The sequence below is a fragment of the Pongo abelii genome, chromosome 5 (assembly GCF_028885655.2).
Source record: "Pongo abelii isolate AG06213 chromosome 5, NHGRI_mPonAbe1-v2.0_pri, whole genome shotgun sequence".
In the NCBI taxonomy this organism is placed as follows: Eukaryota; Metazoa; Chordata; class Mammalia; order Primates; family Hominidae; genus Pongo; species Pongo abelii.
In genome coordinates, this window is record NC_071990.2 from 52846453 (window position 1) to 52872654 (window position 26202).

The 26202-nt window shown below is 41.5% G+C and overlaps 1 protein-coding gene across 1 annotated transcript in view; it reads left to right on the plus strand.

The window, feature by feature from the left end:
- Window positions 1-26202, plus strand: part of PAQR8 (progestin and adipoQ receptor family member 8) — a 45322-nt gene that overhangs the window by 14493 nt on the left and 4627 nt on the right. The window lies entirely within an intron of this gene.

Consider the following 26202-nt stretch of genomic DNA (forward strand, 5'->3'; position numbering starts at 1 on the left):
AGAGATACTTTTCCATTTTGGAAGTCTCAACTGAATATTGGGTATGGGGTGAGGAAAAGCAGGAAGGAAGACCCATATAGGTTAGACAAAATATTAGATTAGCCAAGTATTTTTAAAGTATTTTCTAAAAATTAGATAAGATTTAGCACTTACCCCCACCCCATTAATTGTATACTTTTATCTAGTGATGCGTATGTAAAAATCATACTTAAGCTGAAATCACTTCTGGATTACTGTTCTTTATTTTCTGCATCTTTTTGGATGTCATATAAAAAGAGGCCCCCCAAATCATCATTTGCTTGTTATTTGGGAATGCGAAAGTAATTGAATTCTCTGGAGGGATGAGTGGTGGGTGAGGCTGACATAGCAAGTTGGGAATGAATGCAACTTTTCAGTAGATACTATAATCCTTTGTCAAAGGGAGTGCTGGGGTGATGGAAATGAAACTACAAGTGCTGACCTTGAATTTCTGGTAACATTGAGTGCTTGTCTCTTCCCAGCCCATGTGATCTATGGACTTGCCCAAATAGCTTCTTGCTGGTACTGTATCCTCTGTTTTCTAAAGGCACCTTAGGGACTTCAAAATGCACACTTTTGCTTTAAAATGCATCATATTTTAATGTTAACTCAATGGCAAACTTATACAATATTGGCTGTTAGACACTGAATAAGCTTAAAATGCAAAAGTGACACTTTCTCGACCTGCATTCATCTTACTGCTTGTAATTGCATTCATTTTTTTCAACCTTAATTCAGAAATCTTAAGTAGTTGGCCTTTGTTATTCTTTTCAGTTTACGGCATTGCTGGTACCAGAAGGATTGTGGTTTATTTTAAGTATGTGATTCATTTAATCTGATGGGACTCAGGCTTGGGCTGTCTGCTTTCCAGCCCACTTTGCCTCCAAGATCAATGCAACCTCAAAGAAGGAAAGTTTTAAGTTTTTTAATGGTGTTTATGATTGATGTACCTTGTTGATATTAATAACTGTATCTGCTACATTATAGCTTTGATTAATCACAGTCTTCAAGTAAACTGACTTGCTGACATATTCCACTTCAGAGAAAAAAATATTAAAATACAGGAAAATCAAATGCTATTAGGACTTTTGTTTAAGAGCAATTTCCCAGGGAGAACATCCTTGGGAATTGTTTAAGAAGCAACTTCCCAAAAGCCTAGGAAGTTTTGTTTAAGAGCAAAACTTAAAGGAGAAACTTAGTTTTGGTTAAGAGCAAAACTTAAAGGGGAAACTTAACAAAACTTAGTTTTGGTTAAGAGCAAGACTTAAAGGGGAAACCAAAACTTCCTAGGCTTACCATAGACACAGTCCTATCTTCTTCACATTGGTATCTCCATTAGCCAAACTGCATATGGAAAGAGATAAAGGACCTGGACAAAATTATGTTCACTTACACATTTAGGAAAGTGGACTAATACATTGGTAGAATGATTTCCAATAAACGAGGTTGAAACAGAAAGCATTTCCTGAATAGCATAAAAGTTTAGGGCGTGGGCTCTGGAGCCAGACTACCTGGCACAGATTCTGGCTCCACCACTTCCTGTCTGGATTTTGGGCAAGGGACTTCACCTGTTTCCTCATCTGTACAATAGCTAAAAATAGTAGATTCCATTTCATAGAGTTGAGAGGAATAAATGTTTTATTTATTTAAGTCACATGCAATGACCTTAGAACCATGTGTAGTAGAGAGTAAGTGCTCAATATATGTAAGTCATTTTAGTAATTATCACTGGCAACTGGATAAAGAACAGTAACAGTGAAGAAGAAATGCTGTATCTCTGGTTTCTGGCTTGAGCACCTGGGTGCAGCCATTTACTGAGATAGGAACAAGAAGCACAGGACAGAAGTAGGGTTAGTGGAAGAAGCTTGATTCTTTTTTGGTGGTGTTCATTTGAGGTATCTTTGTTACAGCTAAGCAGAGCTATCAAGTGGGCATCAAATATACCCCATTCCAGATATTACAAAATTTTGTGGAATATTATTCAACCTTAAAAAGGAAGAAAATTGGCCAGGCATGGTGGCTCAGGCCTGTAATCCCAGCACTTTGGGAGGCCGAGGTGGGTGTCGAGGTCAGGAGTTCAAGACCAGCCTGACCAACATGATGAAACCCCGTCTCTACTAAAAATACAAAAATTAGCTGGGCATGGTGGTGCATGCCTGAAATCCCAGCTACTGGGGAGGCTGAGGCAGGAGAATCACTTGAACCTGGGAGGTGGAGGTTGCAGTGAGCTGAGATTGGGCCTCTGCACTCCAGCCTGGGCGACAGAGCAAGACTCTGTCTAAAAAAAAAAGGGAAGAAAATTGACCAGGCATGGTGGCTTAAACCTGTAATCCCAGCACTTTGGGAGGCTGAGGTGGGTGGATCACCTGAGGTCAGGAGTTCGAGACCAGCCTAACTGATACGGTAAAACCCCCTCTCTACTAAAAATACAAAAATTAGCCAGGCATGGTGGTGGGTGCCTGTAGTCCCAGCTACTCGGGAAGCTGAGACAGGAGAATTGCTTGCACGCGGGAGGCAGAGATTGCAGTGAGCCAAGATCGTGCCACTGCACTCCAGCCTGAGTGACAAAGCAAGACTCTTTATCAAAAAAAAAAAAAAAGGAAATTCTGGCACATGCTATGACATGGATGACCCTTGGGGATATTATGCTAAGCAAAATAAGCCAGTCACAAAAGGAAAGCACTGTATGATTCCACTTATATAACAGACCTAGTGTAGTGTTCTCTGAATTCATAGAGACAGAAAGTAGAATGGTGGTTGCCAGGGGATTGGGAAGAGGGAGCAGTGGGGAGTTGTTTAATGGGTACAGAGTTTCAGTTTTGCAAGATGAAAAGAGTTCTGGAGATCGGTTGCACAACACTGTGAATTGATTTAACACTACTGAACTGTACACTTAAAATGGTAAGATGGTAAATTTTATGGTATGTGTATTTTGCTTTATTTTTACTTTTATTTTTTGAGACAGAGTCTCGCTTTGTTGCCCAGGCTGGAGTGCAGTGGCGCTATCTCGACTCACTGCAACCTCCGCCTCCTGGGTTCAAGCGATTCTCCTGCCTCAGCCTCCCGGGTAGCTGGGATTACAGGTGCGCAGTGCCGCGATCTCGGCTCACTGCAAGCTCCGCCTCCCGGGTTCACGCCGTTCTCCTGCCTCAGCCTCCGAAGTAGCTGGGACTATAGGCGCCCGCCACCGCACCCGGCTAATTTTTTTGTATTTTTAGTACAGATGGGGTTTCACCGTGTTAGCCAGGATGGTCTCCATCTGCTGACCTCGTGATCCGCCCGTCTCGGCCTCCCAAAGTGCTGGGATTACAGGCGTGAGCCACCGCGCCTGGCCGCTATTTTGTATTTTTAAGAGACGGGGTTTCACCATGTTGGCCAGGCTGGTCTTGAACTCCTGACCTCATGAGATCCACCTGCCTTAGCCTCCCAAAGTGCTGGGATTACAGGCGTGAGCCACCCGACCTGGCCTGGATTTTTTTTAAAGTATGAGCAAGAAAATAACATGTTAAGTCACAAGGTGATAAGTAGTACTATGGAAAACAAAAAGTAGAGCAGAATTAGGTGTTGTGGAATGCCAGGGAGAGTAGAAATGCGATATTAAATCAATAGGGTGGTAGGGAAGCCTCCTTGAAGAGGTGAGATTTGAGCAAAGACTGGAAGGAGTTGTTTGTCTCTTGGCTACTATTAAAATCTGTGTCTAAATCTGCTAGGGTCCACCCGTGGTATGGCAATGCTCGGTCAATAATCAAGCTGTATATATCTTTTAAAGTACATATTGGTGGGCAGCTGTGGACGTGGATATTTCAGCTCATTTGGAAAAACAATCCAGGCAGTCAGGTAGCACTTCACAGATTATAATCAGATGTCATCTGAGACTTGAGGTTATGTTACAGTAAGGACAAATGGTTATTCTTATATGTGGCCTTTTCTAAAATCAACCTATAACCTAGAAACAAACACCAAGGGTTTGATTTCTTTAGTTATTCCAAAATTTGCATGTTGTTGTTTGTCCTGAGAAGTTGTGGTGCCTTGGGAGCTGAGAAAACGTACATTTTTCAATATGAGTTTTAAACGCCTTCATTAAGACTAGGATTTTCCAGGCTTCAACTGACCTTCCTGTCAACTTAAAGAGGGCGGCTTAAAAATCCTTATTTCATGTATTCTTTATTTGATGGATCATATGGAATGGAATGGTGAGCTGCTTATAAAAATCCTGTGACCTGGACATGTTTTATTACAAATTTATGAGGCTGGTATAAACAGGTATCAACTTGCTATCATTTAAGCCAATACTTTATACTCACGAACAAACTGAAAGAGGTTTGCATCCTTGGATACTTGAACTGATTTTTTCACATATAATTTCTTAACCTCATTTTTCTAGGTCTAATGAAAAGAATTATACTGAGCATAAATCTCTACTTTGGAACAGGAAAAAATCTCCCCCACCCTCCTCCTCCCACTGAACTTTGTGGGGAAATTAATATCTATGGATGGACAGGCACCTTTGCTTTTCCCCAATCCTGTCTTCTGGTCAAGAATTCAAAGCTACACACTAGCAGCCACTCAGAACACACATGGCTGTTTGTAACTCTCTTGCCAGGCCACATTTATAGAATAATTGCTAAGGTGACAGGAACTAGGTGGGGGAAGAGGAAATGGATTCTCTCTCTAAGTCCTTTCTACACTAATGGCAACAAGCATTGGTGGATTTAAAAAGCACAGCAATGGCTGGGTGCGGTGGCTCAGGCCTGTAGGCCCTATACTTTGGGAGGCCAAGGTGGGTGGAATGATTGAGCCCAGGAGTTCAAGATCAGCCTGGTCAACATGGTGAAACCCCAGCTCTACAAAAAGTACAAAAATTACTCAGGTGTGGTGGTAAGTGCCTGTAGTCTCAACTACTCAGGAGGCTGAGGTGGGAGAATAATAGCTTGAGCCCAGAGGTTGAGGCTGCAGTGAGCTATGATTGTGCCACTGCACTCCAGCCTGGGTGAGATCTTATCGCAAAAGAAAAGAAAAAAAGCACAGCACCAATCTCAGAAATTGCCCCCTACTCCAATTTTTGTTAACATTCTTATCCACCCAATGTTTGATTTCTTTTAGTTCTGAACACAATTCTTATAAAATTGCTGGCATAAATGTAATATTTTGGGTGATTTAACAAGAAAGGAGGAGAAATATTTTCCTTTATGCATACACAGCTCTCTATGGGCATTTAGCCTCAGCTGGTTGTTGAGCTCAGGGTATACCCTAAACATTTAGTTTCTCCCACATACATTAGAGAGCCCCATGAAAATACATAAATAATAACACATGAGAATGTAGCAGCCATTAGGTGTATATTATTGTCATAAGATATATATCATTAGATAATGATAGCAGTACCTGGTAGCAAAAGGAGAGTTTAGTGGATTCAACAGATGTTTGTTGAGGGGCCACTCTGGTAAACATCTGTGCTAGGGTCTAAGCAGGGAGGTACCATACGACACAATACTTGCCCATAAGAAACTTATGGCCTACTTGGGAATACTCAGATAACTACAGGACAACGTTGTATATGGTAGTATCATTTAAGTGATACAAACTGGAGGATGCAGGAGAATGGATGGAAGAAGATATTGCTTTGACCAGGTGAGTTGGAAGGCATGGAAGAATTGGCATGTGAGAGGTGCCTTCAGAGACAGATAAGGTTTTCTGACAGGAAGCTATTCCAGGTAAAGGGAACAACCTGGGCAAAAGTCTATAAAGGAATCCCCTTCTAGTCATATACATATCCAGGAAGACATGGGCAAGACTAGACTGCAGCCTAGTGTGTCAGAGCAAATCACTGGAAACAACCTCCAAGTCCGTCCACAGGAGGATGAACTAAAGAATTGTGGTATATTCACGCAGTGGAAGTAGTCAGCAAAGAAAATGAGTCAACTAGAGAATAGCAACTAATGTGGAAAAACACAAATATAGATTAAATGAAAGAAGAATGTTAGGTACAAAATTTGTATCAAGGTTAAAAATATCCAAAAAAATCTTATTTATAAATTTCATGTGGTTTTATTATATCATTATATGTAGATATAACTATAATTTCATAATGTTTTCATGTGAAAACAGTGGGAATGAAAACCACCCACAATGCATAGAGACTGCCAGTGGGGAGGGTGCGAAGGGAATGGGTAGACATAGGAAGCTACGTTTCTGTTGAATCCATTTTTTTTTAAAGACAGGGCCTCACTCTGTCACCAGGCTAGAATATGGTGTCACTGTCATGGCTCACTGCAGCCTCAATCTCCCAGGAGCAAGCAGTCCTCCCCCTTAGCTGGGGCCACAGGCACATACTATCGTGCTCAGCTAATTTTCTAAAAGTTTTTTTGTAGAAACAGGATCTCCCTATGTTGCCCAGGCTGGTCTCAAACTCCTGGGTTCAAGTGATCAGCCTCCCAAAGTGTTGGGATTATTGGTGTGAGCCACTATGCCCAGGTAATTGTATCTGCTGTAGAGAGAAGAGGACAAACAGATAGATACACTAATATATTTATATACACATACAAACACATATACTATGTACATATCTATTTTAAGATCTAAAGTAAATATCATGTTAACATGTGATAAATGTTACATTATTCTCTACACTCCTCTATGTACTTGAAATATTTCATAATATAAAAATGAAGGAGAAAGTCACAGTTCAGGTTTAGGAATAGCAAATGGTATAGAACAGTGATTCTCAAACTTTAACATGACCCTTGGCAAGAAATACATTTTATTTTAGAAACCAGGAATTCCATGACAGTACTTATCCTTAATATACTGGATGTACTGTAACATGTTATATTTGCTCTTTTATTCTGCATGATATCAAGCAGTGGTTGATGCTTACGGATGCAGATAAAGGCTAGGTCCTGGAAGGTTTTGACGGTCAGGCTCAGGAATGTAAGCTTTAGTTGGCAAAGAGGAAAGGCCCACTGGTGGCTTTGGGGCATGTTATGTGAGCTAAACTTTAGCTAAATCAAAAAAGATGGAACTGAGGCCAGAGATTGGATGATCCAAAATCAGTCAGGAGGTTATCACCATTAGTGTAACTGGAACAGGATATGGGTCTGCAGAGGAAGTGAAAAAAAGGGACAGGTTTTGCATTTGCTGTGATTAAAAATAATACAGATAATGTGGATTTGATGACTGGTGTTTCAGGGAAGCAGGAGGGAAATGAGACAAATTTCACTCTTGATTTCAAGGCTTGATGCCTGGGAGATTGGTTACATCAATAACAACTATACATATCAGGAGAAATTTGGTTTTAAACACAATGTTTAAGATGCTGATGGGGACATCTACACATATGTAGTGAAGTCATGGCTGAGGTTAAAAGGAATGCATAATGGTTTCACAAGGTATTATGGCTTTCTATAGCAGTACACAGTACCTGGTGAGGGAAAAAATGAAAGGTGTAATCAAGGTGGGGCCAGGCAGGCAGACCTAGCAAAGATGTGGCGGGTGGAGGGTGAGGAGTGCCGGTTAGGGCAGAGTGAAATGGCTAGCACTGGGTTGGGTTTGTATTGGGATGGCAGTGAGTCCAAATGCAATGGGTGCACTGAGAGAAGAAGGGTTGGGAGACTAGAGGTTATGAGACACCCAAAAAGTATCTTTAGCAGGTGTGATGAAATATTACAGGTGGAAGTTAGGAGTGTTGTAATCAAGGAGGAAGAATTTCAAACCTGAAATCTTGGAGCTAAAATAATTCTGTTAGAAAAAAAATACTATTCTGAAATTCATATGGAAACAAAGAGCCTAAATAGTGAAAGCAATCCTAAGCAAAAGGAACAAAGCCAGAGGCATTACATTACCCAACTTCAAAATACTACAAGGCTATAGTAACCAAAAGGCTACAGTAGCATGGTACTGGTACAAAAAAAGACACACAGACCAATGGAATAGAGAACCCAGAAATAAAGCTGCACACCTACAATCAACTGATCTTTGATAAAGTTGACAAAAATAAACAATGGGGAAAGGATACCCTGTTCAATAAATGGTGCTGGGAAAACTGGCCAACCATATGCAGAAGAATGAAACTGGTCTCCTACCTATCACCATATACAAAAATTAACTCACAATGGATTAAAGACTTAAATGTATGATATGGTTTGGCTGTGTCCCCACCCAAATCTCATCTTGAATTGTAGCTCCTATAATGCCTACGTGTTGTGGGAGGGACCCAGTGGGAGATAATTGGATCATGGGGGCAGTGTCCCCCATGCTGTTCTCATGGTAGTGAGTAAGTCTCACAAGATCTCATGGTTTTATTAGGAGAAACCCCTTTCACTTGGTTCTCATTCTCTCTCTACTGGCTGCCGTATAAGACATCCCTTTGCTCTTCCATCGTCTTCTGCCATGATTGTGAGGCCTCTCCAGCCATGTGGAACTGTGAGTCAGTTAAACCTCTTTATAAATTACCTAGTCTCAGGTATGTCTTTGTCAGCAGCATGAAAATAGACTAATACGATGTAATACCTCAAACTATAAACATCCTTCAAGAAAATCTAGGAAGTACCCTTCTCGACATAGGCCTTGGGGAAGATTTATAACTAAGTCCTCAAAAGCATCTGCAACAAAAACAAAAAATTGACAAGTGAGACCTAGTTAAACTAAAGAGCTTCTGCAAAGCAAAAGGAAAACTATTGGCCATGCACCATGGCGTATGTCTGGAATTCTAGCACTTTGGGGGCCAAGGTGGGTAGACTGCCTGAGCCCAGGAGTTTGAGACCAGCCTGGGCAACATGGTGAAACCCCCTCTCTACAAAAAAATACAAAAAATTAGCTGGGCATGTGGTGTGCGCTGGTAGTCCCAGCTACTTGAGAGGCTGAAGTGGGAGAATCACCTGAGCCCAGAAAGGTTGAGGCTACAGTGAGCCATGATCACACCACTGCACTCCAGTCTAGGTGACAGAGTGAGACCCTGTCTCAAAACAAAAAAGAAACTTTCAACAGAGGAAACAGACAACCTACAGAATGGGAGAAAATATTCACACATTATGCACAGGTCTAATATCCAGCATCTATAAGGAACTTTAAATCACCAAGCAAAAAACAACTCAATTAAAAAGTGGGCAAAGGAAACGAGCAGACACTTCTCAAAAGAAGACAGACAAGTGGCCAAAAACGTGAAAAAATGCTCAACATCACTAATCATTAAAGAAATGCAAATCAAAACTGCAATCAGATACCATCTCACACCAGTCAGAATGGCTATTATTTAAAGTAAAAAAATAACAGGTGTTGGTGAGGCTGCAGAGGAAAGGGAACGTTTATACAGTGTTGGTGGGAATGTAAATTAATTTCAGCCACTGTAGAAAGCAGTTTGGACGTTTCTTAGAGAACCAAACACAATACCATTTGACCTAGCAACCACATTACTGGGTATGTACTCAAAGGAAAACAAATTGTTCTACCAAAAAGACACACGTACTCATATGTTCATCACAGCACTATTCAAAAATAGCAAAGATCAACCTAGGAATCAACCTCAGTGCCCATCAGCAGTGAATTGGATAAAGAAATTGTGGTATGTACACATAATGGAATACTATGGAGCTATAAAACAGAATTTGCAGCAACATTATCTTAAGTGAATTAATGCAGAAACAGAAAACCAAATACCACATGTTTTTACTTATAAGTAAGAGCTAAACATTGGGTATACATGGACATAGAGAAGGGAAAAATAGACATGGGATTACAAGGGAGAAGGAGGGACCGGGGCAAGGTTGAAAAACTACCTGTTGGGTACTGTGCTCACTACCTGGATGATGGACTCAGTCGTACCACAAACTTCAGCATCATGCAATATACTCTTGTAACAAACCTGCATATATACCTCCTAAATAGAAAATAAAAGTTGAAAATTTTTTAAAATGAAGTAATTCTGAGTGATAAATAATCACAACCTTTGTAGATACTACAGGTTAGGTAAGTAGGTAATTGTAATATCATGGAGATGAAAGCTGTAGTTGTGTGATAGTTTACAATTACTGATCTGAACTGAGTAGATTGACTTTTCTTTTCTTTCTTTTTTTTTTTTTTTTTGAGACGGAGTCTCACTCTGTCACCCAGGCTGCAGTGCAGTGGCATGATCTTGGCTCACTTCTCTGCTACTGATTATGAATTACTACTTCTAATTACAGAAAAGGCCACACTGGGAAGTGGAGCAGGGTGTTCAGGGGTGCCCTTAGGAAAGAGCCCTGATGGGATGTCTTGAGAGAGGAGGCTCTGGATAGTGTGCTCCTGGGTCCCTACAGTGAGCCAGGATTCCTAGTCCATCAGCAGCTCAGAGATGGACAAGCACTATCTTCTTATCTAATACTTCCTTTTCATTCACAGCTGATAGACGTTCTTTCACAAAGACACAGTCAGTTGGCTGGACTCTTGGGGGACAGGGGTCAGAATTATTGGGGTCTGCCCATACATTATTGCTGATTTGGTTTAGGGCTTTGAATAGGTCACTTAAATTCACTGTACCTCAGTTATTCTCACAATCAAGTAACACAAGCTAAAATCTTTGAAAAAATATTTTGAATAACTTCCTTATGCAACCCAATGAATTTCACAATTTAATATAAAGGAAGACACATGTATAGCCAGTTATAGCATAATGCTAAGAGGATGCTGTAAACTGAAGTGTCTCCCCAAATTAATATGTTGAAATCCTAACCCCTAATGTAAGGATATTAGGAGGTGGGGCTGTTAGGAGGTGATCACCTAGATCAGGGATCCCCCAACCTCCAGTACCCGTCTGTGGCCTGTTAGGAATTGAGCTGCACAGCAGGAGGTGATCAGTGGGCGAGTAAGCAAAGCTTCATAGTATTTACAGCCGCTCTGCTTTGCTGGCTTTACTGCCTGAGTTCCTCCTGTCAGATCAGCAGCAGCATTAGATTTTCATAGGAGTGCCAACCCTATTGTGAACTGCACATGCAAAGGATCTAGGTTGTACTCTCTTTATGAAAATCTAATGCCTGATGATCTGTTACTGTCTGCCATCACCCCAGATGGGACCGTCTAGTTGCAGTAAAACAAGCTGAGGGCTCCCACTGATTCTACATTATGGTGAGTTGTATAATTATTTCCTTATATATTATAATGTAAAAATAATAGAAATAGGCTGGATCCAGTAGCTCATGCCTGTAATCCCAGCACTTTGGGAAGCCAAGGTGGGCGGGTCACTTGAGGTCAGGAGTTTGAGACCAGCCTGGCCAACATGGCAAAACCCCATCTCTACTAAAAATATAAAAATCAGCCAGGCGTGGTGGTGCATGCCGGTAATCCCAGCTACTTGGGTGGCTGAGGCACAAGAATGGCTTGAGCCTGGAAGGTGGAGGTTGCAGTGAGCTGAGTTGGCATCACTGCATTCTAGCCTGGGCAACAGAGCAAGACCCTGTGTCAGGAAAAAAAAAAAAAAAAAAAAGGCAATAAATGTAATGGGCTAGAATCTTCATGAAACCATACTCCTCAACCCCCAGCCCCCGTACGTGGAAAAATTGTCTTCCATGAAATGGGTCCCTGGTGCTGAAAAGTTTGGGGACCACTGACCTAGATGAATGCCTAGATGAATGGTAATACTGCCTTTATAAAAGAAACTCAGGAGAGCTCCCTTGCCTCTTCTGCTATGTGAGGACATAGCAAGAAGACAGTCATGTTTGAACCAGAAGTGGGCCCTCACTGGACACCAAATCTGCTGGTGCCTTGATCTTGGACTTTTGCAGCCTCTAGAAACTGAAAAATAGATTTCTGTTGTTTATAAGCCACCTAGTCTATGATATTTCCTTACAGCACCCTGAATGGACAAAGAGGGCTTAATAAGACATGATGAGTTCTACTTCAGGCTGTCGCTAAGCTTCACAGGGGAGGGGTTATATCTGAGCCTGAATTTGAGAGAGAAGTGGGTTTTGCCAGGCACAGCAGGCTACAATAACATTGGCGATGTCAAGTGTGTGGCTTGTTCAGGCAATCAGGACAGTCTGTTCTGCCTTTTTGTATGCAACAAGAATAAAAATGAGTTCTAACAGTGCTCCAGTGTTATTTTACATTATGTTTCTCTGCCTGGCCCCTCCTTTTCCTAAATCTTTGCTTAGGCATTCTTGGTCATAAAAATGACAAGTGGTTGGAGATGATAGACCAAAAACAAGCTGATGGTTAGAAATTCAGCCAGTAATTTAAATAGTGGTGCGGATACCTAGCAAGTGGATGAACCACACAAAATAAATAAGATCCAACTCAAATGGTGTTTTCTTTTGAAAACCCACATTTTCGTAATCTTAGATCTCACTGGTTTTTACCTTTAGAAGCAGGCAAAGGATAGTCATTTCACTTTGTTTTTGAACAATGATCTATTGACACATTCTGGGGGCATCTTTCCTCTGACTGTTTGCTGATAGAAATAAAGCATAGGTAAGCCAGTGTTCCTGTCTCCAGAGGCTTGCAATTCAATAAGCAGAAGAGAGAAGGCTCTCTACACACACAGTAGTGAAGTAATGGGCAAGCCCGATGTTCTACTTACCAAAATATGTGGAATAGATAGATAAGTGTTGGGGGTGGGGGAGGAATCAAGACAGCCTGGAGAAGGCTTTGTGGTGATTTGGAATTGAACTAAGGCCTTGGGGATATCTAAGGAGAAATGGAGAATAAAGTGACTTGCTTGACTCTTTATAGCAAATAAAAATGCTGGGTCTTAGAACCACCAGGAGAGTGTACTGTTGTCACTGCAGAAGAGTTAATGTTTAATTGCTGGGGAACACAGCTTTCTTTATATGGTGCTCCAAACCCTAGCTCGATTTGTTATCTGATTTTCTGCTATGGAAAGGGCATTTCCAAGATTGATTTTCTGCCAGTGGAAATAAGCAGCTCTCTTCACGTTCACCCGAGCTGGCCCAGGTCCCAGCTGGTTTGCAGATCAGTGATGAAGCTTCCTGCCGGTGAGAAGCTAGATCTAGTTGAGAGGTTGCCTGACTGAAGCCAAACCACCCCTAACGAAGCCGATAGTTACACTCATGTAGAAAGTCCAGGGAGACACCTGTCCCTAGGCTTTAATTAGTGGGAGTTTCAGACAGCAAAGTTTACCTTTACTCAAACAAGAAGCCTCAGAAGAACATGATCCTCACACCTGAACTGTTGATTGCCTGGAGACTGCTCAGTGTGTTCTCCCAGTAAATTGTTCCCAGCTCCTCTGACTTCTCCCACTCGATAGATTAAACACAGATACTATTTATTCCATGTGGCAGGTGCACTCTGTGTCTGTAATGATGCATTTTGAAACCAGTACTTTCTCAAGTGAGATTAGCTGAGATGTGGAAAGTATAGGAAGTGACAGAACAGATAGAAATTCTAGCTAGAGGGTTCTAGTTAGACAAAGAGAAAAAGGCACTCAGAGGAAATATGCTCTGCTCATCTTTCCCAGGGCACAGCAACAAATTAAGGCTGTCTTTTCTTTCTTCTCTTAGGAATATTATAGGGCACCACAGAGGAAAAGATTCATAAGTGGAGAGGTCACCGAGCCCAGAAGGACACATCTTGCTGCCACATCTGTGGCAAGAAGGTGTACCTTACTTTTTTTTTTTTATAGGCACGGTTCAGCCATACCACAAACCCACATGGTCAGGAAGTGACTCACTTATTAATGCCGTTTGAGTTTGTGTGCTGTGGGGAAAGTCTTTTGACAATATTGTATATACTGGCTTTTCCAATCTAAGAGAACATCTTTGCTGCAATAACAGTAGATGTTACATATTTTTTTCCCTTTAAACCCCCCATGACCAATAGCTTACCCTATGGCAAGTATAGTTAGGTTACTCGTAATAATTAATTTGGTATGCTAACTAGTTGAACTCACAGAAAAATGCAAGTATGCATGTATTCTTTTATAATGCTGGGGTGTTTCTTGGGGAGGGTCTTAATATTTTACCAACTTAGGTTTTACCAATTTTTGCATATTTATGTCAAATATTCCTATTTGCAGAGTAGTACTAATTTTTGCTTTCCAATTACAAAAGTAGTAAATGTTTGTTGTTAAAAAGTACTATAATGATAGTATTTCCAGAAGAAAAGTAAAATTCCCCACAATCCCTTCATGGTAATAGCTGTATTGTTTTGATTATATGCACTTCCATACTTCATCTGTACCATGTTTGTATGATTACAAAAATAGGGCTGGGTGGAACACATACTTTAAATTTGTTTTTTCCTTTACATGTCTTTGACTCGTTTATTCATTCAAGAAATCTTTTTTGAGAATGTACAGTGTGCTAGTCCGTCACTTTTCTAAGTGCAGTGGAGGCTACAGTGAAAAACCAATGGAGCACACATATCATGTGTATCTTTTTATAACAATAAATGTAAATATGCTAGTTATTTTAATAAGTGCATAGTATTCTATTGTATAGATTTATCTTAATTTACACAATCAAATACTCCATTTTTGGATGTTGAGATTCTGTTTGTTAGGTTTTGTTAAATATAGGGGGGAAATATGCACTGACCATTGGTGAATCTGAATCGATGTTCAAATGATCTCTGCTAATAACAGGATTGCACTGGTAGTGCCATTCTTTCAAATATGACTTTACAAATAGTGATATGGTCCTTGGAAGATGTAGCTATAAAGATCAGTGTGAGCCCAGAGTTCTCTCACTTAATGACTATGGAGACACTGAGGCATGTGAGACTGTTTCCAACTCCACCTCTGGCTCCAAGGCTACTTAAAGCACAGTTCCAGTCCTTATAAATGGACACCAAGTTGTCATTTTGGCTGCTGTTCCTTTGCAGCCATTTATAGTTACGCAGTGATGTGTGAAGCTGGGCTTCTGTGAATTCTGGAAGCATTTCTTTTGCCTTTGATAGGAATTGCTGCTCATTTGTCCTCTATCCAACAAACAGCAGGTCACTTTCCTACCATCTGTGTGAGTCCCACACACAGTTACATGAAGTGATGTCACAGGATCTGTTTGTTGGTGATTTCAGCATGCTGCTTGACGTTCAGTACAAAGCAAAACATAGCCCAGATGAATTACGGAATTTTACAGTATTAGAGCTTATATAGCTTGTCCATCTTATGGACAAGGGCACCAAGGCATAGAGAGGTTGAGTAATTTGCTTAAAAATCACCTAGAGCACTTTGGGAGGCCTAGGCGGGCAGATTGCCTGAGCTCAGGAGTTCAAGACCAGCCTGGGCAACACGGTGAAACCCCGTCTCTACTAAAGTACAAAAACAATTAGCTGGGTGTGGCAGTGTGTGCGCCCTTAGTCCCAACTACTCGGGAGGCTGAGGCGGGAGAATTGCTTGAACCCAGGAGGCAGAGGTTATAATGAGGCAAGATCACGCCACTGCATTCCAGCCTGGGTGACAGAGCGAGACTCCATCTCAAAAAAAAAAAAAAAAAAAAAGTGTCACATAGTGATAGAACTAGAACTAAACATTGGGACTTCTAATTTCTTGCCCAGTGTTCTTTGCAAGGAATCAGCTATTCCAAGTTTGTGGTAGATTCACATAGCATCCTTGTAATAGGTCAGGAAACACTATTGCTTTGGAGTGCTTCTATTTGTCATCCAGATAAAATGTCTTCAGTACCAAACAATGCCAGTTTCCCAAATATGGAGCTTTTCTTCAATTCCCCACTTTGTTAATTTGGGAAAGGCTTTTTAGGTAGCTTGCTATATGCATAGCAGATTTAGTGATCTCATTGTCATTGTGCTTTCCACCAGTAGGCTGATAAATGACCTCAGGTTTATGATTGGAATGTCTCACTACACCAGTTCTGTAAAGCTAGCCACAACAAACCATGTGTCTCTTTAATATGAAAGAGGCCTATCAGATTTATGATCATATTTATCTGGGCTAATAGACCTATTTGGATTATTTGATAGATTCCACTCAGATTTTGTGGAAGTCACATTTTATTCTCTTAGGGAGTATTGGAATCTGATTTACAAGTAAACTCAGTGTCAAAGATCTGAGAAACTTTGCAGTATTGATTGTTTTTGTAAGGCCAACTGCAAGTTATCTTTGTTAATGAAGCAAAGCAGTATTGCAGCAGCATATTTGAAGCTGTATATCAGAAAATATTGGGGTTTAGTCATAGAGGGCATTTTTTGAGGCATAGTGGTTAAGAACGCAGACTTCAGAGTCAACTGCTTAGTTACCTCCTGGATCTATCACATACTGTGCAGCCTTGGACAAGTTATGTAATCTCTCTGTGACTCTGTTTCCTTATCTGTGAAATGGGAATGATAATAGTACTGGTGTCAGGTATTGTTGGGAAGTTTAAATAAGTTAATATTTTCAAAGCACCCAAAACACTGTCTGGTATGTGCTAAACATCATATAAGTGTTTGATACTATTATTCTGACACTTTCTCTCTCTTTTTTTTTTTTTTTGAGACGGCGTCTTGCTCTGTTGTCCAGGCTGGAGTGCAGTGGCATAACCATGGCTCACTGTAGCCTCAACCTCCTGGGCTCAAGTGATCTTCCCACCTCAGCATCCTGAGTAACTGGGACTACAGGTGTACGCCACCACGCCTGGCTAACTTTTAAATTTGTTTTAGAGATAGAGCCTTGCTGTGTTGCCAAGGCTGGTCTTGAACTCCTGGGCTCAAGCTATCCTCCCTGTTCAGCTTCCCAAAGTGCTGGGATTACAGGTGTGAGCCACTGTACCTGGTCGATTTGTATACTTTCATTCCATTCATTCATTCATTCGTTCATTCAGTGATTTCTTGGAATATTGATGTGATAGGCACAGTGCTAATGATAAAAATATTCTTAGCCCTCAAAGGATCTCGCAGTTAAGTGGTCAGAGAGACATATAATGCAAACCATGTAGGCATACAGTAAGGAAAGTCCTATAATGAAGGACTATAAGTGCAGTGGCAGTTAGGTGAAGGAGCACCTGAGGGGAAGGCTTCACAGGGGCCATTTGAGATGGGACATGAAGCATGAGTAGGAGTTGGCCAGTGGACATCAGTGGTGTGGGCATTCCAGGCATGCATAGCACAAAGTCCTGAGAGGATAGCAGAATAACTGGAACACAAAGTGGCAGAGTGGAGATGCTTTGGGGACAGTTAAAGAGACACACAGGTAGGGACCAGGAAGGCCTCCTGTATCCTAGAGGTTCCTGAGAGATAATAAGGACTCAAATTCAGACAGGGGCCAATGAGAGGGAACCCAGCAGATGGAGGAGATGGCCAGGAGCAGTGAGTGCAGTGGGCATACTTGTTAGACACGGTTACACCTGTTTCTCAGGTGATAGGAGACGTGCCCAGGTGCTGCTCTGCTTATCAATACAGTTCCTCTCTGAAAGTTAAATGGTCTCTTATGGGTGCTTGACGTATTTTTACTGTGTTTTCAGGGGATAACAACTATCACCAAAAACGTGTCATTTCATTGTTTTATTGAAAGTTACTGAAAAGGAAATGCATTTTAGGTAGTTTCCATCAGTCAGAACTACGAAAACAAAACCAAACCTTAAGAATACAGATGATCCCCAACTTAGGATGGTGTGAAAGTGATACACATTCAATAGAAACCATACTTTGCATTTGGGGTTTTGATTTTTTCCAAGGCTAGTAATACGTGGTGAAATACTCTAGCAATTCTGGGCAGCAGCAGTAACCTGCAGCTCCCAGTCAGCCATGTGATCTCAAAACAACCAATACCCTACAGTGTCTTCTGTTGCCAGATGACCTTCCCCACCTGTAGGCTAATGTGTGTGTGTTCTGAGCACATTTAAGGTAGGGTAGGCTAAGAGTGGTTAGGTTCAGTAGATTAGGTGCATTAAATGCATTTTCAACTTAAGACGTTTTCAACTTAACAATGGGTTTGCTGGGCTATAACTCATCATATGTTGACAAACATCTGTATTTAGCTTAGTTATGTGATTTACTTTTAAAAAGAACACCTAAATGCACAATTTTTGGCTAAAATGTCAAATTTTTAACCATGAACTTTGGATTTTTACCCCATTTTTCTCTTTCCATTAAAAAAAAATAATTTGAAAGGCACTTTTAGGATAAATCTTTAAGATTAGATCCTGGCCGGGCACAGTGACTGACGCCTGTAATCCCAACACTTTGGGAGGCCGAGGTGGGTGGATCACCTGAGGTCAGGAGTTTGAGACCAGCCTGACTAATATGGTAAAACCCTGTCTCTACTAAAAATTCAAAAAATTAGCTGGGCATAGTGGCATGCACCTGTAGTTTAGTCCCAGCTACTTGGGAGGCTGAGACAGGAGAATTGCTTGAACCCGGGAGGCGGAGGTTGCAGTGAGCCAAGATCACGCTATTGCACTCCAGCCTGGGTGACACAGCGAGACTTCGTCTCAAAAAAAAAAAAAAGATTAGATCCCTATATAATGCAACGCATTATTCAACATTTTTTAACACTTTCTTATAAACATTAAGTGAATTCATGGTACATATACTCAGTAAATAGAACTTTTAATTCCAACTCCATTATAATCTGACTCTAATTAAAAATCCTTAAAGGAGATAGGGGAGTTCAAATATCCCACTGCTCTAGATGTGTCCAAATGAATGTCCTCCATGGGCACTTCAAACTCAACATTTTCAAACATGTCTTTCAGCCCAGACTTGACCCAGGGAGACAGTATTATGACGATTCCCAGAAGTGTTACAAAACAAATAATATTCCTTTTTGATTTTAAAAAATTGCATTAAAATCAATTATAAGGTAGAAAATACGTGTGGATAGATTTATTTTTACTAAGTTATATCCTTCAGTGGGCTCTTTATTTGAAATATTACTAGGACTTTATGTGCCTGTTTTGCCTCTTGAAAGTACTATTCCATTACTGACCATTTTGTTATTATTCATTCTGTTTTCTTCCTAAAAAGTGGATAGACAGGAAATCACCTCCTCCCACCCACCCTTTTTTATGAGGACAATGACACTGAGTAAATTGATTGTCTTAGGCATAGCCACACACCTGAGTAGAGCAAATACTAATAGCCAGACTTCCTGACTCCCAAACCATTACTTCTTTTTTCCTTCACCTTTGCAGAAGAGAAGGAAATTGGTGCCATGAGCCTGGGCCTAAAGAACTGTTCATTCAGTAAATAATTATAAGGTGTCTTCTATATGCCAGATATTATTTTCAACATGGGGACTTCTGCACCTAACAGTCCCTGCCTTTAAAGGAGCTGGTGGCTAATGGGAAAGTAAGTGGAGTAAATAAACAAACCCAGCTCCATGAACGAAGCAAACCGGGAGAGGCAAGGCCAGAGTCTAATGAAGGCTGGAGAGAGCCCTAAGCCAGTCTGGGAGTTAAGAAAAGCTTTCTAGTGGAGCCAACTTCTAGGTAAGAGTGTTGAAAATGAGCCAGAGTTGCTGGGCTTGAGGGTACTGAGTTTGCATGCATGGGAGATAGAGTGTCAAGAACTCCCAGTATTAAGAGTATTAAGATCTGGGCCAACAAAGTGGCCTTAGAGGTATGGGCTCTGGGAGAGGAGGCTGGAATAAGAAGGAAAACAGAGAAAGGATCTGTTTGAATAATTAGGGCTTAGAATTTGTATTGTAAACAAACAATGGTGAGCTGTTGAAGAATTTTGAGGGAATGATAATCAGATTTCCATTTTTAAACTGTTGCCCTGAAGTGATTAGGAGAATGAAGTGAGGGTTGGGGATGTGAGTTAGGAGAGCCATTATTGATGACGAAAGGTCAGTTATGAGACTGCTATTGTCATCATTAACATAAGTTAATTTTGAAGGCCTAAATTAAGGGAGAGCAGTAGAAATGGAAAGGGCAAATGGATTCCAGAAATGTTGAGATAAAATCAGCAAACCTCAATTCTGATTAGATGTAGGGGAGGAGTCAAGTCTGGGTTGAAGGAAATGTCTGGAGATGAGTTTGAAGTGCCCATGGGGGACATTCTTTTGGACACATCTAGAGCAGTTGGATATTTGAATTCAAACCTCAGGAAAGATCTGGTTGGAGGCAAATTTGGAAATCAGCGGATACAGGTGCTGGCCGAAGCTAAGGGCCTGGGAGAAGTACCTGTCTGATAGGCACTGTGGATGGTGAAAAGGGGGCAGATACCACAATTGACAGGGATGGTGGGAGAAGAAAGCCAAGGCGGGGCCAGAGAGGGTAGTGTCATTGTCACTTAAGCCAAGAGAGGAGGCATTGGTTAGCATTGGGAATCCTTGCAGAGCTCAGGGGAGATAAGCATTGAAACAGGGTAATAGTTTCAGGGGAGAGAAATGACTCCCATTTCCTCTGTAACATCAAACCTAAACTTTCACTAATTCCACTGCACCTAGCCCACTCCCTTCCTCATTACTCCCCAGTAGCCCCTTTGCTCACAGACCTACCAGGAAGTCATACCATTCCTATGCTCTTATTTTGCCTCTTTGCTAGAATGCCCCAATTCTCACTTGTCTGAGCTCTATCCAGCCTTCTAGGGCTAACACAAGCCCACTTTCCCCCAACGCTGCCCCAGCATACTCAGAGTGTGTTCTCTTCTATAGATCTATTTGTATTTCTCTCTAGTTTACACTTGTTTATGTGTGTCATCTGGTGGTGTTGGCTGTTGATTCATGAAGTTTGACTCTTCTAAGCTTCTTGAGGTAACGGGTCTTATTGTATTCTTCCTCTGCGGCCTTTGTAGCCTGGAATAGTGTTGAATAGATAATCCTTGCTCTGAAAAAGATTTCTGGTTGATCAAAATTACAAGACTTGAGATTATCCAGTTAATAAAAATTCTTGAGGAAGATTTAAATTTCAGCTGTCCAGGAGTTGGAGTGAACCCTGTGCAAAGGAGATTGTTCTAAGGTAGAATCTTGGTCGGCTGATAGTCACATCAGGTTAGGTAGGAGGGCGTGGGAACAGAGGCCAGAAGTGAGGGAGGGGCTCTTACTCAGTGCAGCCACCTGGGAAGGCTGGGAGGCTTCAACATCATGATGACAATACGTGGTTTCCTCCAAAATGGGCTCAAACTTTACAGCTGGTCCTTTGAATCATGGAAGCATTGCCCATACCTGCTTGGTGAGGCCAAAGAGGGAGGGGGGCAGACCCCACTTGACAGTGGTTTCTGAAGTTAATGATGATAAAAGAATTATATCTCATGGTACCATTTTTGTAGCTGTGTTAGCTGCTCTCAAAGGGAGAATTTCATGGCAGGAGAAGAGGTGGTTGCTAAGGAAATGACAGAGAGGGGGAAAAAAAGAAAACAACCCAAACCCTCTTTCTGACCACAAGTTTAGAATTTTTCTTTTCTTTCTTTCTTTTTTTTTTTTTTTTTGAGGCAGAGTTTCGCTCTTGTTGCCCAGGCTGGAGTGCAATGGCGTGATCTTGGCTCACTGCAACCTCCACCTGTCGGGTTCAAGTGATTCTCCTGCCTCAGCCTTCTGAGTAGTTGGGATTACAGGAGCCTGCTAACACACCCAGCTAATTTTTTGTATTTTTAGTAGAGACGGGGTTTCACTATATTGGCCAGGCTAGTCTCGAACTCCTGACCTCAGGTGATCTGCCCACCTCAGCCTCCCAAAGTGCTGGGATTACAGGTGTGAGCCACCACGCCCGACCTTAGAATTCTTCATGACCTTGCACTACCAAAGGGAAATGTAAGTCCTTTGTTGTTGTTGTTTTTGAGATGAAGTCTCGCTTTGTCACCCAGGCTGGAGTGCAGTGGCACGATCTCGGCTCACTACAACCTCCTCCTCCTGGGTTCAAGTGATTATCCTGCCTCAGCCTCCCTAGTAGCTAGGATTACAGGCACTGGCCACCATGCCCAGCTAATTTTTGTATTTTTAGTAGAGATGGTGTTTCAACATGTTGGTCAGGGTGGTCCCGAACTCCTGACCTCAAGCAGTCCACCCACCTCAGCCTCCCAAAGTGCTGGGATTACAGGCATGAGCCACTGCCCCTGGCTGGGAAATTTAAGCCCTTTTTACCCTCAGAGGACAGATCTTTGCAACCCTCTCATTCCTGAGAGAGGTAAGGAATCATATTCTGAGTTAGAGGCCATGGTGGTTGTATCCCTGGACTCTCAGGTTCCTTTGTGGATATTGGGTTACACACTCCAGGGGGTGGAGTTATTAAGAAGACCCTGAGATCTCTGTGGCTGCATTTTAAAGATCTCATTTGTAAGGGAAATGATGATTCTGCCAATTTCTTTCCCCTTGTGCACCTTTTCTTTTGAAGTTAAAGTTAATATCCTTTTGGACTTGTACCTCTCTGCTTCTTAGTTCTATAAATCTCTTTCTAGTTTATTTTCTGTAAGAGTGAAGTAGAAATAATTTCCAGAAAATAACTTGTCAACATAAAGTCATGAGGGAGGCTGGTGATACGAGAACTAGAAGGAACTGTCAGAGCTCTGCAGTCATGGTCTTCTGCAAACCAATAATAAGGCAGTATCATGTTCCGTCCTTTCTCCCTCAGAACAGACAGATGCCAGTTAGTTCCCAGGTCTGAATTGTGCTCTCTTCCAATCGCTAAACTACTAAAACCCAAAGTTTTAGTCTTTAGAAATTCAGTTGAGTTGTCAGTTTATAAGAACCTGTGATGTGATGGATATGCTATTTTAAGGATATGAAGATTAGTAGGAATTGTGTGGTTATATATTATTTAACTCTGGATGCAGGAATCGTCTGATTGGTTTGGGTTCCCAAAGATGAGAGAAATAGCCTTGATTTTAGACAGCATGCAGACAGAGATACTGGGAGCATCTTTGAGGATTCCTTCTTCTATAGCTTTATAAACCCAGTGACTCACCTTGATTTCTCCCAGCCATAAAATCAGACTGGTAATTTCATCTGGTTTGCTCTTTACTTCACAAGAGGTAGAAGACTATATCTAAAGAATAGAGCACTTTAATTCCCCAGAACTCCAACAAGCCCAGCACCCCCAGATTATATGTTGCTAACAGCAACAGGACAACTTGAGAAGTTATCCCACATCCCAGGCCCATTCCTGTAGTTCGTCCACCAAGGTCAGCTGGAGAAACTTCCATCCAGAACTGAACTCTCAGGCACTCGGATCCCTCTGCTGGCTGATAGCAGAAGCACCGCTTAGCTTTTTCTTTTCTTTTTGTTTTCAAATGAATTCAGGTATTCTAATTAGCATTTTCTTTCTCTCTCCCACACTCCCTCTTTCTGTGTTTCTCTTTCTGGCTGACTGTAATCCTTAATACACTTCTCTTGGTGTCTTTAATTCCTACATTGAGCTTGAGTTCATAGCCCATTCCTGGTAGACCACTGTCTGATGGGTGCTAGCTAAATGAATGCCTCAATACAGGGTTACAGGGGCTGCCATAGAAATAAGTTCAAGGTATGGAGGGGACATTAGGCCCCGAACTCATGAATGATTCCTGCATCTCATATCAGTGATGGTCATACTAATGGCAAGTAGTTACGCAGACTTGGAACCAAGCACTTTGTTAAACACTTTACAGGCATTATGTCATATTTTCAGCCCTGTAAGGCAGCTTCTCTGTCATTTACTCCACAGATAACAAAGCTCAGGCTGGATTCATGCAGCTTGTTGATGGTGGGGCTCAGGATGTGAGCTCAGGTCTCTCTGGCACCAACGTCATAACTGCAAACTACAATAACCTCAGATACTCCAGGCTTTCCAAGCCCATATCTTGGCAGAAGTTCTTTGACCTTGCTCTCTGCCTAGAAGTCTCTTCCGCCTTTATCTTTTCTCAGGAATTCTGATTTTTCCTTCAAGATTCAGTTCAGGGTCACTTCAAGAGGGCTATACCCCCATCCTTTCCCTGTTTTGGTTTTTTGCTGAGACCCCCGTGAACCAGTGTTTGTCTCTAATGGAGCACTTATTGCACATTTTTGTGTTGATTCCCCTACATGTCTGTCTCCCCAGTAAACTTTGATCTCTTTGAAGGCAGGAAGTGTATCTTACCAGTCTTTGTATCCCTAGTACCTAGTACCTAGCACAGAGCCCAGCTCATAGCAATAAAAATGACAGCAATACTTCACATTTACTACGCACTTACCTTGGGCTGGGCAGAGTGCTAAGCACTTCATTTTTTAGACCCTCTCATGTAACTATCACACAACCCATATAATATATAGAATTATGAAGAAACTGAGGCTGAGAGAATTCTATAACTTGCCCAAGGTCACCCCAGTAAGTGGCAAAACTGGAGCTTGACTCCAGGTCTCCCTGAACTTCTTTACATTTTATTAATTTTCATGCCCTACACTTTTTTACCTGATTAGGTATTTTTTCTCTTTCAATATTGATTGAGACGTATGAGTAGGAATTACATTTTCTTTGCTAAAATTAGTAAGCACCTTGAACAGTACTTGCTCCAGTACTTGCTGTATGCGCTTGCTGTATGTGCTCCATTTAGATAAATCAGATATTAAATTTTTCTGAAGAAAAAAGCTTGGGAAACATAATTACATAAGGTAACTAGAAATAATCAAAATCTGTTTCTTTACCTAGCAACTTCAGATGAAATTTTGCAGCATAAAAAAATTTATGAAATATTTTATGAAATAATTGCTGTATTCGTCTGTCACCGAGAAATACAAGTGTAAGTTAAGCCTTTCTGAAGCCTGAAATTCACCGAGTACAGTTTTAATTACCCAAGAGAAGCAAATCTAAAACTACTTGCTTTTCAGAGCGTAATTTTAAAAAAATGAACAACAGTCTTTGCAATTAGATTTTATGTTAAATTTAGGTCACATGTTAATTTTAACTGTTAGGATATCCTAGAATGTGCATTGTTCTTTACCAACCTAACTGATGAGTCAATTTGCCTGTCTTAAATATAAGGCTTAGTCAGTTGCTCACCTCATATTTTCAAAGTACCAGTGAAATTAGTGGTTAGTTTAAGATTAGGTAGGTGCTAAAGAAATACAGTCTATCATTAGCTATATCAATATTTGTAATTCTTATACTTCAATATGATATTTCATGCTATTAAAGCCTGTTTGATTATTACATTTTAATATCGAGAAAAGCCCATATCCTTTAAAGGTTACCTTACTTATAGATATAATTAAATCTTGATAATCATTAAGTCATTGATATCACTAAATTATGTTAAGGTAGCTAACATTTCCATTTTACAAGATGTAACTTTGCCTCACACTGAGTGTAGTAAACATAGAATACTGGGACAGGCTAGGCATGGTGGCTTAACGCCTGTAATTCCAGCACTTTTGGAGGCTGAGGCGGGAAGATCATTTGAGGTTAGAAGTTCGAGACCAGCCTGGCCAACATGGTGAAACCCCATCTCTACTAAAAATACAAAAATTAGCTGGGCGTGGTGGTGCACGCCTGTAATACCAGCTACTTGGGAGGCTGAGGCAGGAGAATTGCTTGAACCCGGGAGACGGAAGTTGCAGTGAACCAAGACTGCGCCATTGCATTCCAGCTGGGCAACAGAGCAAGACCCTGTTTCAAAAAAAAAGCTTTGGGAGGCCGAGGTGGGCGGATCACCTGAGGTCGGGCATTCCAGACCAGCCTGACCAACATGAAGAAACCCCATCTCTACTAAAAATACAAAATTAGCCAGGCATGGTGGCACATGCCTGTAATCCCAGCTACTTGGGAGGCTGAGGCAGGAGAATTGCTTGAACCTGGGAGGTGGAGGCTGTGGTGAGCAGAGATGGCGCCATTGCATTCCAGCCTGGGCAACAAGAGTGAAACTCTGTCTCAAAAAAAAAAAAGAAAGAAAGAAAAAAAAGAATATTGGGACAGTAAGGGATCTTGGTCCAACTCCATTATTCTACAGATGAATTAAAGGAGGCTCAAAGAAGCTGTCTGCAGCTCCTGGCTTCCTCTACTGTACCAGAAAGCCACGTTCCATTAAAATAACCACAGATCCTAGCCGGCCTGGTGGCTCACCCCTGTAATCCCAACACCTGGGGAGGCTGAGGAGGGAGGAGCGCTTGAGCCTAGAAGTTTGGGCCCAGCCTGCTGTACATAGCGACACCCCTGTCTCTACAACAACAGCAGCAACAAAAATTATCCGGGCGAGTTGGTGTGCACCTATGGTCCTAGCTACTCTGGAGGATCACTTGAGCCCAGGAATTAGAGGTTGCAATGAGCTGTGATCGTGCCACTGCACTCTAGCCTGAGCGACAGAATAAGACCCCATCTCAAAAGAAAATAGCCATAGTTCCTTGTCCGTCTTAGCTGCATTCGTGTCTCACTGCGG